We start from the raw sequence: 15,497 nt of genomic DNA on the forward strand, positions 1-15,497 counted from the left end.
CAGGCGACTAGGAACAGTTAAATCCTTCTGGTCTTGGGGGTAGAGGAAGGAATATTCAACGCAGTTGCCCCTGCAATCTATTTGGTGTTCTAGCCAATTATGCCAAGGCCCATGCTACAGATTTCATGATGTAACAAGCTGCCAGGCTGCTAATCAGCAGGGTCATTAGGAAATGTGGGTAATTACAGATTAGGTGTCCATGAAATATGTTCAGGAAATAGAGGCTGGTTACCATACTGTGTACCGAGAGTGGTCTGAGTGCTCTTGCTACAGCAGTTTTGTCAGTATCCCATGGAAAAAAATCTTTAAAATTTTCGTATTTTGTTATTCATGCCTTTATAAAAATTGCAATAAACTCTTTTGACAGTAATAGGCTAAAAGCCAAGAGTGTTTCATGAAAAATTAAGTACTGGGTTTCTGTTTCTCAAAAAAGCTAATGTTGAAGGTGTTAACTTTAAAAAATTTTAATTTCCCCAACCAACAATGGGGTCATGATTGCTGAGCATGTGAAAACTGAAAGTATCCACTTCAAAAGTTATTTTAAGATGATTGTTCCTGGAGATCATGATTTAACATGTGCAGCTGCAGAAGGTACATTTACATGTCACTCTGCAGCAGGACTTTCCATTTGGATCAAATGATTTTACTTCTGCATTTTGCTCATTTTAGATTCCCAGTGTTCTTATGATTGTACGAAAAGTGAAGTGATAGCTGTTATTTTATTAGTTCTAACTTCACAGATGATAACTTCACAGATAGTTAAATGATGAGAATCTTACAACAACATATCAGGCGCTACAAATAAAAGCCAGCCAATTAAAAATGGTTCAAGTTTTTTTCCCATACGAATCATGGAATCAAAGTAAAACGATTTAAAGTTCATTCTGTTTAGATAAAGCATCTCACACTATTGTTAAAAACATTATAAATTTAGTTTAAAAGTTCAACATTGATATAAAATTATTGGTTTTATTCAGTAATAAAATGAACACAAATTTTGATGGACAACTTTGCAAAAACATGGTAAAAACAATGTTCCACTAAATTAAGATATATACATTGAAGAAATGTGCTTACTGTATTGGTTGTGGTACATACAAAATTCATAATTGCATCCTAAAAGAGCTGTGATGATCTAACAATTGAAATAGAAACTATAGTTGTTAAATTTTATAAATATTTTGTATGTACATGCAGTTAGAGTTACTAAACTGCGTACTTTTTTTTTTTTTACAAATTTGATGTTGAAATAAAAAAATAATTCAGATTCAGTGTGGAAGTAGATGCTTTCTCTCTTTGCTACATGTTATCAAATTTTAGAAATGCTTGAGCCCTTAAGGAAGTTCTTTGTAAATCAATCTAAGTGCAATACAATATATTCAACTTACTTGTAAGTACTGAAATAATGAAAGTTCAAATAGTGCAAGATTTGATTTTGAAATTAGATAATAGATCTTTGGGATATCTTGAATGTCCTTTGTGTTCCCACTTTTGTTGGAGAAAATTATTCTCTGTGCCAAAAAAGAATAAAACTTAAAAGAATTTAAATTTGGCAAAACATTCAAAAGAATCATAGAGAGAGATAATTTGACAACTTTCATCTAATAAAACATTTATTGAATAAATATACTCTGAATGGAGGCAAAAAGAGAGTACCTGTGAAAATATTTTGGCTGAAATATTACTATATTTCAATATAATGCAATTAAAATGGAAAATATTCTCAATTTAGCATTATTATTATGATCTGACCAGGTACCTCAGTAACTGTAAAGAGTATTTTCATAATTAAAAATAGTATGGTTGAAATAGAAGAAATCATCTGAAGATATTAACAGTTTCATATATATTAACAATAAAATACCATTTTAAAGATTGCAAGTAATTTTATAACAAACATACAAAATAATAAGACCATAGGAAAATACCAGTGACATGATATTAGAGAAATATGACTAAGAAACTGATACATGAAGACATAATGAGGATAATAATTCTGTACGTATCATTTTTACTATCTATATTGTTTATTTCTTCTTTAAGTGAAGATATAACACATACCATAAATTTCACCTATCGTTTGTTTGTTTGTTTGATTTTTTGCGGTACGTGGGCCTCTCACTGTTGTGGCCTCTCCCGCTGCGGAGCACAGGCTCTGGATGCTCAGGCTCAGCGGCCATGGCTCACGGGCCCAGCCGCTCCGCGGCATGCGGGATCTTCCCGGACCGGGGCACGAACCCGTGTCCCCTGCATCGGCAGGCGGACTCTCAACCACTGCGCCACCAGGGAAGGTCAAAATTCACCTATCTTAAGGCTTAATGATTTTTTACATGTGTATATAAGTGTGCAAACACCACTCGGATCAAGAGAAGAACATTCCAGCACCACAGTGGACTCCCTGACACCTCCTCCCAGTTGATTTAGCCCCAAATAAGTTACTACTCTTCTGACCTCTGTAACCAAAAAAATTTCTTTTGACTCCTTTTGAACTTCATATAAATGAATATTACAATATGCATTCTTTTTTCAAAATTTTTTATTTATTTATTTTTTGGCTGTGTTGGGTCTTTGTTGCTGCGTGCGGGCTCTCTCTAGTTGTGGCGAGCGGAGACTACTCTTTTTTGTGGTGTGTGGGCTTCTTATTGCGGTGGCTTCTCTTGCTGCTGAGCACGGACCCTAGGCAGGGTGGGCTTCAGTAACTGCCGTGTGTGGGCTCAGTAGTTGCGGCGCGCGGGCTCTAGGGTGCGTGGGCTTTCAGTAGTTGTGGCTTGCGGGCTCTAGAGCACAGGCTCAGTAGTTGTGGTGTATGGGCTTAGTTGCTCTGTGGCATGTGGGATCTTCCCGGACCAGGGCTTGAACCCGTGTCCCCTGCATTGGCAGGCGGATTCTTAACCACTGCACCACCAGGGAAGTCCCACAATATGCATTCTTTTATCTCTAACCTCTTTCAACATTGTAAAACTCATCCATGCTTTGGGGTATTACAGAGGTTTATTCCTTTTTGTTGTTGTATAGTATTCTATTATATGAATATACCACTTTTAAGTTATCCATTGCACTATTAGTGAACATTTGGTTTATTACCAGTTTGGGGCCATTATGAGTAATACTCCTATGGGCATTTTTGGTATATATATATACTTGGTAGGCACACATAGGTAATCATCTTTCTTGAGTACATACCTAGAAGTGGATATCACTGTGTCATAGAGTTTGGGATGTTTAGCTCTAGTAGATATTGCTAAACAGTTTTCCAAACTATAACTAACACTATCACCAGCAACGTTAGAGTTCCAGTTCCTTTACATCCTTGCCAACAGTTCGTATTTTCAGTCCTTTTAATTATAGCCATTTTAATGGGTGTTGTTGGTATTTTATTACTGTTTTAATTTGCATTTCACTGTTATTAATAATATTGAACATCTTTTTATATATTTATTGGTGATTTAGATACCTTCTTTTGTGCAGTGCCTGTTCAACTCTTTTGCTCATTTAAAAAATTTTGGGCTAAGTGTCTCTTTCCTATTGTTTTATACGAGTTATTTCTTTATTCTGGACACAAGTCCTTTGGGAGATATATGTATTTCAAATATCTTCTTCCAATTTTTGGCTTCCTTTTTACTCTATTAATGATGGCTTTTGATAAAGTAAAGGTTCTTAATTTTGATAAAGGTAAATTTATCAGTATTTTATTCTATGATTAGTGAACTGTATGTTCTATTTGAAAATCTATGCTTTTCTCAAGGCTATAAAGGTATTCTGTGTTTTCTTCTTGAAAATTCATTATCTGACTTTTCACATTAAGGTATGGAATGTTTCTATATATTTATTTCTCACAGTTCTGGAGTCTGGGAAGTCCAAAATCAGGGCACAAGGCACAGGTGAGGTTCCACTTCCGGGTTCTTGGCAGAAGGGACAAGGGGCACTCTGGAGCCTCTTTTATAAGGGCACTAATCCCATTCATGAGGGCTCCACCCTCGTGACCTAATCACGTCCCAAAGGCCCCATCTCCAAATACCATCATACTGGGGATTAGGTTTCAACATATTAATTTATGAGGGATACAAATATTCAGTCTATTAATTCAGCCTATTAATCCATCTTAAATTAATTTTTATGTAAGCTAGGTGTCATAGTTAATTTTTTCCAGTATTGTATCTCTTTTTTCTGGCATCCTTTTATTTAAAAGACTATCATTTATTTTACTGAATTGCAGTAGTGACTTTGCCATAAATCAAATGATTTTATATGCATGAATCTGTTTCTGGATTCCTTACTTTATTATCTTGGTCTATTTGCCTGTCCTTGAACCAACACCACTCTGTTATAATTTCTGTTGTTTCATGACAAACCTTGATATCTTTATGTTCCTCCAATCTCTTTGTTTTTCTTCAAGATGCCTTGGCTATATTAGGTAATTTGCATTTTCATATAAATTTTAGAATGGGCTTTTCAACTGGCACACACAAAAAAGTCTGAGATTTTGAATTGTTTGTAAATCACTCTGGGGGAGAATTGACATTTTTACTACCATGAATCTTCTGATCATAAACATAGAATATCCTCCCATTTATTTAGGTCTTTACAATCACATTAGCAATATTCTGTACTTTTCAGCACAGAGGTTTTGCACATCAGTTTTTAGATTTATTCTTAGGAGTTTTATTTTTCAGTGCCATTTAAAATGCTATTTAAAATTTATTTTCATTTTCTAATTGTTCCTAGTATATAGAATACAACTGAGTTTTGGATATTGATATTGTTTCCAGTAGCTGTGTTTATTAATTCTAACAGTTAGTACATTCTTTTAGGCTTTTTACATATATACATACATAATCATGTCATCTGCAAATGAAAACTTTACTTTTTTCCCTAAAAAAGTACTTTTTACTTTTTGTTATATCTTTTGTTTCTTTTATTTGTCTTGCCTTATAGCATTGACTAGTACCTCCAGTACAATGTAGAATAGAAGCGGTTATAGTGGTCATATTTATCTTAATCCTAACTCAAGAGGCAAATGTTTAAAATTAACCATTAAGTAAAATGTAGTTGTCAATTTTTTAAAAAGATATTCTTGCTGAAACAAGACAGTTCCCTTACATTTCCAGTTTGCTAAGAGGTTTGGGTTTTTTGCTTTGTTTTGGTTTGGTTTGGTTTGGTTTTCCTTGATCATACTTTTTCTGCATCTATTGAGATAACTATATGTTCTTTTCCTTTATTCTGTTAATGTAATGAGTTACACTGAGTTTTAAATTGTTAAATCAATCTTGCATTTCTGGAATAAACTCCATTTGGTCTTGATGTACTACCCTTTTTATATGTCTTTTATTAGATTTGCTCATATCTTACATAGGACTTTTGCGTCTGTGCTCATGACAAATATTTACCTGTAATTTTCTGTTCTTGTAATTATTACACTTAAGCCATCTTTAAATGTTCAGATTAAAAATTTTAAATTTTTAAAATTTAAAACATTTCCTTTAATGTATGTAGTTTTTCCCAGAAATACTTATATTTTAAAATAATTTTGAATAAAACAATTTTTGGACAATAAATATTTCAAATATATATTAAAATAAATATAAATGATTTAATTTTTATCATTTTTACTATTTTTTTCTCTTTCAAAAGTGTCACAATTTGATGATAAATTTTTATGGCCCCCTATTAATAGGCAAGGTTGAGTCTTCCTTGCCCTTAGGCTCTCAGATTTTTTTTTGCCTGTTGGAGAAATTATTTCCTGTTGAAGCATGACCCTTTGAACCTTTTCCTGAAACCTCAACATCTCCTATCCTTTCCCTGCTCTGAGCCTTAGCTCTTGCTATTACCCGCAACTGGAGTACCCTCTGAACTCCAGCAGTCTTTGTCTTTTGGCATTTTCCTCTTCCCTACATTCCAAATTAAATGGTCTCTTCTTCCTTCATTCCAAAAATATGAGATTTACTTCTCCTCTGAATAGATAATATTAATAATCACTAGCACATATTACAATCACTACGTCAGGTACTATTTATTCTAAGTGCTTTTAATATGTTAACTAATTTAATCTTCCTAACAACCTTATGAGGTAGATATGATTTTTATTAATCTTTTACAGATTAAAACAAAAAAAACCCTGAGTTATAGAGAGGTTAGGTAACCTGCCAAAGTTTATGCCATTAATAACTGGAAATCCACATTTCCGATCTAAGTTGTTTGTTTCCAGACCCTGTCACCACACTGTATCACCTCAGGCAAGAGCTGATAACAATTTTCCATTTCTACTGTCACTGATGTAGTTTAGATTCCCTCATCTCTCACAGATCTTTGTCAAGACCTGGCTAATTGTCATTAGTAGCAGAGGCATCAGGACGTACATTCTACCTCACACACTACACCCAAAGTAACCTTCTAAAACACACATCTAAACAGCAACATCTAAAACATAACAAACCAAAATAACCACCAAAACCCCCTTCAATTTCTCATTTATTTGCTTAAGAATGTTTATTAGCTCTTCACTGCTTTTAAGATAAAGTCCAAAGTCTACCACAGCACCGAGGTCTTTTATATACTACAGTCAAGGCTTCCACCATCAGCTCTAGCATTCCAACACTGCCCCCGCCCCAGCCTTTATTCTCTAGCCACACCTCTCAATTAGTAGTATTGACCCAAAACAAACAGACTGCCAGACATTTCTCCAGCAAAGATGGGTTTACTCAGGATCACTAGAGATCTGTCACATAGGGTCTGCAACCATGGTGAGCCACGTGCAAGTTCCCATGGGGCAAGGGAAGAACACTTTTATAGAGGGGAAAAGGAAGTTGGGCAGGCTACAGGAAACAAAGAGTCCAGTGGCTTTTCATTGGCTGAGCCCTTGCCAGGAAAGGAGTCTGTCTTCTTCCTGTTGGGCTCTGCTATTGTCCCAGGGCATGAGAGCTCCCCCTTCTGGTCTCTTGACTATTTAATTGAGGTTTCTGGGGGGTTTTGCTTTGTTTTGTTTTGTTTACAGTAGTTCTTAAACTTACATGCTTACTTATGTCTCCGTGTCCTTGTTAGTGTCTCTGTGCATCTGCATTATCCTTCAGCTTTCCTCCCTCCCTCCTTTTTTCCTTCTCTTTCTCCCTGCTTCCTTCCTTACCTATCACCTTACCTACTTCTACTTCTCTTTCTCTTCTCTCTCTCTCTTCTTCTGTCTACAAACTCCACCTCAAATATCATTTCTTCTTTTGGCAGTGTTCCATAAGCACTCCTTTCATCACCACCCCCAGCATAATTCTTTTATTCACCACTGAGATACCAAAAAGTAGTGAATCTACCTCCATTCCAGCACATATCATACAGTATATTGTGATTTGCATGTATACCTGGTCCCACAACTAGCTAGTGAGTCCTTTGCGGGTAGGGACTATATGTTACCCACCTTTATTCCCAGCACTTAGCACTTTGTACAAGGCACCTCGTAGGAACTCAACAAATGTCCTGTGAAATGAATGATTTCTTTACTTATTGGATCACATAATGGGGTTGAACACATTGATGGCTCTCGATAAATATTTTTTGAAGTGAGTAGCCTTGTATCTTCTAGTTCCTTGGAGTTAGCAAATATCTGGTTCTGAGATGCCTATAGGTTTATCAGGGAGGATTGTAAAACCCACCACAGGACAATCAAGTCCTCCTCATTAGCAAAGCTTCATACTAAGCCACTCTTTATATTGAGATGAATAGAAATCACTCCAGATCACTGAGAATTTCAAATGCATATATACTAAAAAACAGTTTCCTCCTGTTCTATTCTTAGTGTGAAGAAGAGGATGAATAGAGTCTTCAATTACATAGAAATAATGGACATCCTCCTTTTATTTTTATTCTATGTGGGGTTTTAAATAAAGGATATGAATTTGCTTTGTTTTTAAAAACAATCTACAAAAATTCTTTATTCAACAAATTTATTCTTTATAGCTATAAATGAAAAATATAGGCTTTTATTTTTATAATTAAAAGACTCTTGGCTTCAAAATAAATTAATAAATATATAATTAAGCAATTTATATTATTATATTAAACTTGGGGCAATCTTTGAAGAACGTGTTATTCCCCCATCCTTTTCCAAACATTAAAGGGACAAAATACAGAAAAGCATTTCTTCTTTGAGTTTCTACATTAAAGGCACTGGGTAATTTACCAAAGCAGTGCAAAAGGAACACCAAACGTGAGAAAATTCTTCATTTCAAGGAATTATTAGCAGTGCAAAAGTAACAGCCATACAGAGCAACCCAATTCCCCAGGAAACTTCATAAATAGTAACCTTATTAAGCTGAGGGCATGATAAATTGTGATAGGTGTGCATATTATATAATAAATAAATAAATGATAACTCCAAGGCCAGCCAAGACATGGTAAGTTAATAGCAGATTGGATGGCATTTGACAGTAGAAAGCTTTTGATGGAGAAAGTTCTGGATTTTTCAGTAAAGAACTACACAGAGCATATGGTTCACTGAAACAGGATAGATTTTTTTTAATCAAATGTTTTAACTAATCTGTGAAATCGCTAAGATTTTAAATTTCTTCACAGATCAACATAACATGAAAATTAGTTAAAAGAAAATCACTGAATTTCAGTGTAAAGTTTAAGCTTCTCTTTAATTTCCAGTTGAGTAGAATGTTTTCATACTAACAGAGTCATACAGATTTTTCTAGAACCACTTATTTGAATAACACTGATCATTATATCATAACTAAGATAACTTTAGAATATTTTTATTTATTATAAGTAAAGTGAGTGGCTTTTTGCATGGGTTTTTGGCTACCATGACATATAAAAGTAATTTGGAGAGAAACAGTGATTCAATAAAATTTCCAGAATCAAGAAGTGGTGGTGATTTCTTATTTAGCTTACATTTCTCTTGCTCTCCTTAGAATTTGCACCTCCACATAATTGAAAACCACAGGGCTTCCTGACCATTAAATCCTCAGGGTCAGGCTGGCTTTCCTTGCTTTCATTTCTTCCCTGCTGCACAGGCCCATGGGCTGTAGCCTGCTTCACCATCCTTTTTAACAGTGTTAGCATCTTCTCTGGTGCTTGCTGGCCTTTTGATAATTCTAGCTACATAATGAGAAGGATATATATAGTCTCTCCAGCCCCCACTTCCTTGCTGCCCTGAAATCAAGCATAGTAGATGCTTCCCATTTCAGGATTTTACTGTTATTCATTGTGGGATCGAATCTTCATAAAAGTGATCAAAGAAAATTACAAAATCTAAAAAAACTTAAAACATTTTTGGAAAGACTTTATTTTTTAAGCAGTTTTAAGTTCGCAGCAAAATTGAGAGGAAGATACAGAGATTTCCCATATAATGCCTTCCCTCACCCTTATAACATTTTAATGCCTTTTGTTCCCTCACAGTTTCCCCCTATGGCTAGAAGCCCTAGAAACTGAGGATTCCTATCTGCTCTTTATGTTGAGAGCAGATTTCATGTGTTCCTAACTTTCCTGTTTCTAGGCCCAAAGATCCCTTTCTTTGTAAAGGCCTGCCTTCCCTCCACAGGCCTGAAGATGCAAAATGAAAAGTGTAAGTCAGTGTTAGGGTACCTGTCTCAGCGCCTTCTAGTCTTGACTCCTTCTCAATGGCCTCCTAACTCAAGATAGAACACATTCCCCTATGATGTTACCACACCTAGAAGCTTTCTTTGAATAATCATGATTACTGGGGTTCTTGGGATAATATAAAAATAAATAAGCCTGAATGAGTGAAGCTTCAATTTTATTAATGCATAATGCCTACCGTATCATGAGGCAAAGGTTATGGATGTCCTTAGTTTAGCCCAAAAGTACTCATTTCATCAAGGTTTATGTATAAGTCACTGAAACCCCCTCCCTCATTCAACCTTTCAAACTTCTTCCAGTTATAGCTCCCCCTTCCACCCCATCATAACAACTGGCACCCCATAACAATGGGATGGAATGGAAGCCTTATTTGGAGGCAAGATGGAAGGGTGAACTTGGCTGTGAGTTAAGCTTTGGAGGCCAGATCTTTCCTCGTAATTAATATCAGTACACTAAATGAACACCAAAATCCCATATACCAGTCATGTCAGTTAGGGGAAAAGTAAACTCAAAATGTTCTAAGATAAAAGAAAGTTACGTTACTCTCCTGTTGAATAAATAAGATGATAGCCATAATTATGGCTATTCTATGTATTACTGGCTCCATTATTAAACAACTGAAAAGGCAAGTAAGAACACCAAAGCATCATGGAGGTGGCAACTGAAAGAAGCAGCTCTCCCCCAATACCCTTCATAGGTTTGGGGTGAATAAAAGGAAGAAGTTGGAATTTATTAAAACATGGAAGTTTGAAAGGGGACCCGTGGGCCTGGGCCAGCCCTCTGAGGAGGGGTTGCTGCTCGGCTGGTGGCGGTATCATGAGACTGGCTCTGCAAAGTGTCAGAATAGCCACAGAGTGGAATCAAGGTCAGCTATTGGAAGAAACTGCTATAGGAACTGGAAACAATCCAGTGAAAGCAAGTCCCTTCTCTCTGCTCTGGCCTTGCAGTCTCTGTCCAGCGCCCTCTATTGGCAGACCTTATGAGGAGCCGCTGGCAAAGCAGTAACGCAGTCTGAGTCCCAGCTTGAGCATCATAGAGCCGATGTAGAAGGGTGGATTTGAAGTTGAGAGGCACCGTATGATAACTGCCATACTGCACACAGATCCTTGTGGGATATATGTAGTCGGTGGGATAGTGAAGGGACCAAAAAAATGATGATAGAAGGAGAATCAGGTTAGTAAGTATCAGAGCAGGACACAGGAGATTTTTAACAGTAACTATTATGGCTAAAGGAAGACCATTGGTTTTACAGTTGAGATTTGGCTAAGAAGGCATTTGCAGAGAGTCATTGAAACAGATGTTAGATTATAATAAAGTGGAGACAGTCATGTTGACTACTCTTTCAATTAATTTTGGCTGCAAAAGGAAGGAGAGGAATAGAGAATAACCTAAAAAGATAGCAGGGTTAAGAAAACGTGATTTTGAGGGGGAGGGGGGAAGGAGAACTGATAAGGCATTTTCTTGAAAAGGAGGAAATACTTTCTTAAAGATGGAAAAGAATGAGTGAAGTTATAGAAAAAAATATGTGGAAAGGAAGGAAGTAGACACAGCATTTGTAGGATGATTTTAACTGAATCATTAAGGTAATTGATGAGGTGCTTTTCTGAGGATGAATATGGCTGTGCTGGGATGGGGACCTGAGGGAATGAAGATGATTCAGAACACTTCATGTGTGGAATTTAATGGAGGAAGGAAAATTCCATACCTCAGATTGAAAGAATCTAACAAAATGATTCCTAGAAAATGTCTGAACCAAACCAGGAATAAGAATTATATACACTCTGGGGTGTGTGTGTGTGTGTGTGTGTGTGTGTGTGTGTGTGTGTAAGATTCTAAGCCTCCAATTTCTGTAGTCCAGGGTTTTACAGCTGAGGTACTGTTGACATTTTGGGCCAGATAATTTTTCGCTGGGGACGGAGGGCTGTCCTGTGCATTGTAGGGTGTTTAGCTGCATCCGGCCTCTACTCACTAGATGCCAGTAGCACACCAACTTCTCACCCACATCATGACAATCAAAAGTGTTCCCCGGGCTTCCCTGGTGGCGCAGTGGTTGAGAGTCCGCCTGCCGATGCGGGGGACACGGGTTCGTGCCCCGGTCCGGGAGGATCCCACATGCCGCGGAGCGGCTGGGCCCGTGAGCCATGGCCGCTGAGCCTGCGCGTCCGGAGCCTGTGCTCCGCGACGGGAGAGGCCACAGCAGTGAGAGGCCCGCGTACCGCAAAAAAAAAAAAAAAAAAAAGTGTTCCCCAGCATTGTCAACTGCCCCTCAGAAGCAAAATTACCCTTGGCTGAGAATCACTGCATGTTTAAATTTTCTTAGATTTATCTAAAACCATTAACTGAATTCAGTCATTTTCTTTCAAAGGACTAAAGGCAATGAACGATAGTGCTGTATTTGCATTGTTCTGTATCATTTAAGTCAAATGGCATTGTTGGTTAAAGACTAATGCCAAAGAGTATAATTTTAAGAGTATAGACCCAATTCCTGGCTGTACCTGTTAGTTCCATTTTTGTTCAGTCACAGACTTCCCCTTTCACTACCTATGTTGCAAAAAAATGTATTATTTTTCACAAGGAGACTAGGACAAAGTGAATAAATGCATCGGTACAAATCAGTCATTCCTAAAGATTAAAAAATGTATATTTATTAAAGATGGTCATTTACTTCATCTTTCTGTTAATACAGTTCCTCGTGTATCTTTTTGTTTGTGTGTGTGTGTGTGTGTGTGTGTGTGTGGTACGCGGGCCTCTCACTGTTGTGGCCTCTCCCGTTGCGGAGCGCAGGCCCAGCGGCCATGGCTCACGGGCCCAGCCGCTCCGCGGCATGTGGGATCTTCCCGGACTGGGGCTCGAACCCGTGTCCCCGGCATCGGCAGGCGGATTCTCAACCACTGCGCCACCAGGGAAGCCCCTCATGTATCTTTTTACATTACACGTTTACATTACATGTGTCCTCTTTGAAATTCATCTGAAGAATGTAATAATTTATATTTCATATATATGTTTGATAATGTATTATTTGATGGTAAGAATGACTTCTATTTAATTTCTTTCAAAAGCAGATAACCCTTGAAATAGTTACATTTTCCTCCCCTTTCTTTCACAAGCAAAAACGAGGTAGAGGTAATTAGTATAATCATATGTCACAAATGTTCTCATACACCAAAGGAAGGAAATTATTTACTAGTTCAAAGTTGTTGAGATTAGTTGTCCTTGGACTAAAACAATATTTGTGTATGCTGTCTACCAAATACAGTTGCCTGTATGCTTCCACTTCAAAATCTTATAATTCTTATTAATGATTTGTTCTGCTAATCTTTAATGATGAACATCATTAGTCAGATGTTATCCTGAACTCATTTTGCATCTTGGATATTAATGTGTATGTATTTGTCTTTCCATTACTTCTGTGGCAAAAGCATGTTTACCATACTATAAATCTTATCAGTCTTTGAACAAAAGTTACTTAAAACCCTGAAACTGTGTTATTTTGTGATTTTGAGTTGCCACTGTACCTGGTTAGTATCTGTTATTTATTTGCTTGTCTCCTGAAGGTACTGGTAATCCTTAATGATTTACATCCCAGGGTTTTCTTAACCAAAACAATTTTGTAAGGAGACTAAAGGGTTTGTTTTTTAAATGAATGGTTATACTAACTAGAAATCATGGCTCTGCTTTACTGGGCTTAAAACAAAGTATCTTGCATCACTCTAACATCTGGATTTCATTTATTGCTAAGGCAGAATAAAATTGATTTGAAAAGAGTGAAGTGAAATCAGTTTTAATGATAATGATCATTATCGGATTTTTTTTTTTTTTACTGAAAATTTCCCTCCAAGTCAGGTTCTGTCATGTTTAACTTTGAGTGTGTACCTCATAGGAATAAAAGTTAGAGCAACCCAATCTATTCCTCTTCTACCTCTGACTTAAAAAACTACTTACCGGGCTTCCCTGGTGGCACAGTGGTTGAGAGTCCGCCTGCCGATGCAGGGGACACGGGTTCGTGCCCCGGTCCGGGAAGATCCCACATGCCGCGGAGCGGCTAGGCCCGTGAGCCATGGCCGCTGAGCCTGCGCGTCCGGAGCCTGTGCTCCGCAACGGGAGAGGCCACGATGGTGAGAGGCCCGCGTACCGCAAAAAAACCCCAAAAAAACAAAAAGAAAAAACTACTTACCTAATGAAAAATGGAGTAAGAGACAAAATCTTCCTTGATATTTCTGTGCAATGGCTCTGTTGGATTTCATATATATATATATATATATATATATACACACACACACACACACACACTTGTATACACATGGAATGTGTATATACACAAGTATATATATACACTTGCTTTAATTGCCTGCACTTGTTAAAACATTTTATTCCTCCAAAAACATAATACACATGGTCTAGATTTTACAGCTTTTCAAGCTGATTATCTAAATTCGGGTGATTCTTTAAATTTTAAAAAGCATTTACAAACGGGATACATCAGAAACAATGTGTCTGAAGTATCTCACATGTGCGTTAAATTTTCCTATAGTGACAACATAACATTACATTTTAAAATTGTCAACTTGTGCAAATTTTCATGCCTGTTTATGTATGCCTTTCAAAAAACTTTTCTTACATTTTGTTGAAATTCTATAGCTATCTGGCAGAACAGATGTCTTGCTCAAACATTACTTCAATGTTTTGATTTTTTAAAAACCTACCTTTTAATTAAAGATGTAAAGAAAGATTTTTTTCAAAGACATTTAAAATTCTTTCAGAGAAGAAGTTTTTCACATATGATAGCTCTATTCCCAATAATCCTAAACGTTACTACTATCAGCACTAAAAAGGAAGAAAAAGATAGTAATGGGAAGAATAGAAATATGAAAAGAGATCTGGAAGTTACACTTTAAATGACAGACAAACTTCTCCTGGCAGTTGAAGCTCTTGGAGGCTGGCATAATTACCCAAGTTGGAAAGATGGAAAGTGGAAGGAATTGCTACCCCTAGAGATACTTAAGGCCAGATTTGCCAAAGTGCTGGAAAACAAAATGCAGGAAAATCCCCTGAATATGTTGTCAGGGCAATGGCCTAAGAACCTCCAGATAACTTTCCCTGCTCACCATTGATGGGGTAAGAAGGCTCTGAGTCTGGTTTGCTCTGTCACTGATTCCAGTGTAACCTCAGGCAATTTGCTTCACCTGGCTGCCTCTTTCCCCTCTCCTCAGAGAATTTAGAAAATGACACTTGGTGGGACTTAATGTTTATAACCACTTCAAGATTTCAGAGAGAAAGTTATCAAAGATGGACAAAGTATAGTTCCTTGCCACTCTACATGATGGTAAATGAAAGTTGAAATCTGGAAATAAAGTCCAAACCAGGTTTAATATGTTAGCTTAAGTTTGCATTTACTGTGTTTCCATTTAATTCAATTTGATTCTATGCAATTTCATTCCATGTGTATTTATTAAGGAGCGACGATTACCTTCGGAAAACTCAAAATCCAGGGCCTGCAGAAATTGGTTCACTGGCCATCTTGGAAGGCAAAGGCGTTCCTCTACTTGAAGGACAGAAAAAGAATCTCCCAAATCCCTATGTGGTTCAGCAATTCTATTATATCCAGAGGTGAAGCTCAGTGGGAAAACTGGGAGACAGTACAGTCAATCCATCGGCAAATATTTTTGAGCTCCTAGCTGGTTGCAGATGCTGTTCTAGATGCTGGGGAATTCAGACTGAAATTCAGTCCCAGTCCTGGATGAAACTATGGATGAAACCATGCTCCCTCAGGGCCTTATTTCACAGTTCTGGTAAAGGATATGATGCTATTTCTACTATTGTACTTCATGCTAAGAGAGTGAATGGGAAAGCATCCTGAGCCAAAAATTGATAGACCACTACTAATAACAATAACAATAAATATAAAGCGA

This window comes from Physeter macrocephalus, chromosome 7 (genome assembly GCF_002837175.3).
Source record: "Physeter macrocephalus isolate SW-GA chromosome 7, ASM283717v5, whole genome shotgun sequence".
Taxonomy (NCBI): Eukaryota; Metazoa; Chordata; class Mammalia; order Artiodactyla; family Physeteridae; genus Physeter; species Physeter macrocephalus.